This window comes from Carlito syrichta, unplaced genomic scaffold (assembly GCF_000164805.1).
Source record: "Carlito syrichta isolate Samal-C Ts95f unplaced genomic scaffold, Tarsius_syrichta-2.0.1 Scaffold308195, whole genome shotgun sequence".
Taxonomy (NCBI): Eukaryota; Metazoa; Chordata; class Mammalia; order Primates; family Tarsiidae; genus Carlito; species Carlito syrichta.
The window spans coordinates 143,126-147,845 of record NW_007252291.1 but is presented as its reverse complement, the minus strand read 5'-3'; positions in this window follow the sequence as shown (position 1 = coordinate 147,845).

The window sequence follows — 4,720 nt, the reverse complement described above, 5'->3', positions numbered from 1 at the left end:
GAGGCCAGAAGATTGCCTGAGTCTAGGGGTTCGAGACCAGCCTGGGCAACTTGGCGAGACCTCATCTCTACAATAAATCAAAAAATCAGCTGGGCATGGTGGTGTGCACCTGTAGTTCCAGCCGCTCAGAAGGCTGAGGCAGAAGGATTGCCTGAGCCCAGCAGGATGAGGCTGCGGTGGCCGTGAGTGTGCCACTGCACTCCAGCCTGAGTGACTCTGACTCAAAAAAAAAAAAGAAACTGAAGAATGCAACTCTGGACATTCCTTTTGGCCCAGATCTCCTCCAAGTCTAAGCCCCTTGGCTTTACGCACTGCTTTAGAGCCCTTAAGCACTCCTAGTCTTTAGCCTGTCATGCCACACTTGCCTGGGAATGTTGGCCCCCTTTCCATCTGTGAAAGGTGAATAATAAACTTTCCTTCTTTCTACCTTCTTCCTTGTTGCAATCTTGCTTTATTCCCGTGGCACCAGCCCACCTTGCCTCAGTTTACCCTTTCAAAGGGTGTGTCTAGGGTAGGGTGAGGAGAGAGAAGGAACTCCTCAGCTGTGGGGAACACAGGTAGGAGGCTGGCAAGGAACTGTGCAGCGACGCAGACGAGCACTTGGATTCTCCCTGGAGCTATCTTATTTATTTATTTATTTATTGAGTTGGTGTCTTAACTCTGTTACCCAGGCTGGAGTGCAGTGGCACACTCACAGCCACTGCAACCTCAACCTGCTGGGCTCAGGCAATCCTTCTGCCTCAGCCTTCCAAATAGCTGGAACTACAGGCGTACACTGCCGAACCTGGCTAATTTGTTGCTTTATTGTAGAGATGAGGTCTCGCCGTGTTGCCCAGGCTGGTCTCGAACTCCTAGACTCAGGCGATCCTCTCACCTCGGCCTCCCAGAGTGCTGGGATTACAGGCTTGAGCCACCGCGCCTGGCCATCATCTTATTTTTATATTGAAGGTAAGAGTGACCTCAGGGGGCTGGAAGGCTTGGGGACCCACAGGCAGCCAACACTTGAGTCGGTCTCTGATCTCTTTTTAGCCCTCTTTGGGAGGACAGTTACTGGCTCCGTTTCATCTGAATCCTGTGTGAGAGTTTTGCAAAGAGTTGAAGACCTTCTTTGATCCTGTCTTCCTTGCAAGAGCCTAGCCGCAGAAGAGTGTGAGGTCCTTTGAGTCTTTGGCTCTAACCTATCTGGCTTTGTTCTTTCCATTCTCAATTTCCTGCACCAATCTCCCAGGTCCCGGGAGGTCTCAGTTATGTTTCAGCGGTCTTCTATTTTTATCCTTTTCTCTTTGTTTTGCTGATGGGAGGAGGTACAGACGCATTTCCCTTGACTGAGGACTCTGGAAATCTCGACAGGCTTTGGGTATGTCATCTGGCAGAGCTGCAGTGTAGAGACAAATGAAAGCTTCTATGGGGAAACTTGCTATTTAATTCCAGCCTAGCCACTCCCTAACCTCAGTTTAGGCAGGTCATGGCCTTTCTCAGAATCTGTTTCTTCGTCTGTAAAGTGAGAGGGTTGATCTAGTAGGCTACTCTGGGCCCTTTGGGTCATAAATGACAATAAACCAACTCAAACTAGCTTGAGAAAAATGAGGGATGTATTATTGGTTTTCGGTTGCCAAGAAACAGTTGGAGTAGCCAGGCTATGAGAAGGCAGCTGGATCTTCAGAAAAAACAGAACCAGGCACAGGAAGGTTGTCAGGACATTCTCTCTGCCTCGCGTCTTCACATTTCTTTGCCTGCTACCTTCATTTCTTCTCACTCAGCCAGGTTTCTTAATGTAGTGGCTAACATGGCCATCAGTGGCTCTGGGTTCTCTGTCTCAGTTTTACACCTGAGCAATCTAAAGATTGGACAGATTCCCCAAGTTCCAGATCTAAAAATCTCAGGGAAGGGCTCTGATTGGCCCAGACTGGATCAGTGCTTATCCCTGAATCCGTCAACTGTAGCCAGAGAAGCAGAGTCTCACTGTGGAAAATGGCTGCCTCTGCCCCTGCAGTCATTATGGGAATGAGGGTGGGGGTGGGAGCAGGTGGAGACAATTCCAAGAGAAGCCAGGGAGCCGGTTGTGTGTATGGCAGCAACACGTGTGGTGTCCCATGTGCTGAGTCCAATTGCCGATGGACATTCTGCTCTTGCTGTGTCAAAACACAAAACTCGGCTTGAGTTGCCAACCGACGTTCTTTTTTTTCTTTCTTTTTTTGAGTCAAAGTCTCACTTTTGTCGCCCAGGCTGGAGTGCAGTGGCACACTCATGGCCACCACAGCCTTGACCTGCTGGGCTCAGGAGATCCTTCTGCCTCAGCCTTCCAAGTCACTGGAATTACAGGCACACGCCACCATGCTCAGCTGATTTTTTTATTTATTGTAGGGATGAGGTCTCTCCAAGTTGCCTGGGCTGGTCTCGAACCCGTGGGTTCAGGCAATCCTCTCATGTCAGCCTCCCAAAGTGCTGGGATTATAGGTGTGAGCCACTGCGCCTGGCCCGACAGATGTTCTTGATATCCTTTGTGCCCTGAGACTAAAGTGAATTTTAAATAGATTATTGGTCAAGTATCAGCTAATACAGTTTAGTTTTCTCAAGTGGATAAAAGTAAAGCATAATCCTGACTGGGCATGGTGGCTCATACCTGCAGTCTCAGTACTTTGGGAGGCCAAGGCGGGAGGATTGCTTGAGTCCAGAGGCTCGAGGCCATCCAGGGCAACATGGCGAGACTTCGTCTCTACAATAAATATTAGCCAGGTGTGGTGGTGTGCACCTGTAGTCCCAGTTACTCAGGAGACTGAGGCTGGATGATTTGCTTGAGTCCAAGGGTTTGAGACCAGCCTGGGCAACGTAATGAGACCTTGTCTCTACTTTTATTATTATTTTTTGAGTTGCAGTCTCACTCTGTCACCCAGACTGGAGTGCAGTGGCACACTCACAGCCACTGCAGCCTCCACCTGCTGGACTCAGGCAATCCTTCCACCTTAGCCTTTCAAGTAGCTGGAACTACAGGCGTGTACTACTATACCCAGCTTATTTTTTGATTTTTTTTTTTTTTTGAGTTGGAGTCTCATCCATTGCCCAGGCTGGAATACAGCGACAAGCTCACGGCCACCCCAGCGTCAAACAACTGGGCTCTGGCGATCCTTTTGCCCCAGCCTTCCACGTAGCCAGAACTACAGGTGCATGCTATCACACCCGACTAATTTGTTATTTATTGTAGAGAGGAGGGCTCGCCAAGTTGCCCAGGCTGGTCTCGAACCCACAGGCTCAGGCAATCCACTCGCCTCGGCCTCCCAAAGTGCTGGAATTACAGGCAGAGCCACCAAGCCCAGCCTATTTTTTGATGTATTATAGAGACGAGGTCTCGCCAAGTTGCCAGGCTGGTCTCGAATCCCTGAGCTCAGGTAATCCTCTTGCCTCGGGCTCCCAAAGTGTTGGAATTACAGATGCAAACCACTGCGCCCGGCCTATGTCTACTTTTAAACAAAGGAACAAACAAGAATAGATAAATAAATAAAACCTAATCCTGCCCCCACAGAGGTACAGCTAGATGAGTAACAAACGGTTCACATCCTCTTCCTGTCTGCCTCTCTGGTGTGAGCAGCAGTCACCTCTTAGCCATAGCAAAGTCATCCTCAGGTGAGGAGGAGGGGAAAGCTCATCTTTTTTTTTTCTGAGTTGGAGTCTCACTCGGTCGCCCAAACTGGAGTGCAGTGGCCGCTCCCGGCCACCGCAGCCTCGACCTGCTGGGCTCCGGCGATCCTTCCGCTCAGCCTTCCGAGTAGCCGGAACTACAGGCACGCGCTACCACGCCCGGCTGATTTTTTGATTTATTGTAGAGATGAGGCCTCGCTGCCCAGGAGGGTCTCGAACCCGCGGGCGCAGGCAATCCGCTCACCTCAGCCTCCCAAAGGCGCGGGATTATAGGCTGAGCCACCGAGCCCGGTGGGAAAGCTCAGCTTTGCACTCATCACGGCAGCGAGGCGTCTGCAAATGACTGCCCCCTGCTTCCAAATGACTGCAGATTAAATAAATGATAAAGGGCTATACACAGTGCCATTTACTGGGCGCTCAGGGCATATGCTTGCAGCATACACCCACATTGGCTCTAAGAACCTTTGACAATGTAAAAAGCTCTTGAACCTGGAGTCAGGAAAATTTTTTTTTTTTTTAACTTGTTTTGTTTTGTAATCATTCCAGATTCCAGGAAGTTGCAAAGATAATACAAAGAGGTCCCAAGTTCCCTTTGCCTGGTTTCTCCCAGGGATTAGATCTCCCATAATGCCCGGTGGTTACATCTTAAGTATGTATCGAAACCAGGAAGCTGTCGTGGGTGCCGTGTATATATAGTTCTATGTCATGTTATCACAGGCGTAAACGTGTGTAACTATACTGCAGGTGAGATTCAGAGCTGCCCCCACCACAGAGCTCCCCCTGGTGGGACCCCTGTGGAGCTGCACCCACTCTCTCCCCAGGTTCAACTACTGCTGTGCCTCCAGCCCTATGATTTTGAAGAGACTGAGATTGATTGATTGATTGATGAATCAGAATCTTACTCTGTCACCCAGGCTGGAGTGTAGCCACACCCTCATGGCCACCACAGTCTCGACCTGCTCGACTCAGGAGATCCTTCCTTTTTTTTTTGAGTTGGAGTCTCACTCTGTCGCCCAGACTCTGTCGCCTCGACCTGCTGGGCTCCGGCGATCCTTCCACCTCAGCCTTCCGAGTAGCTGGAATT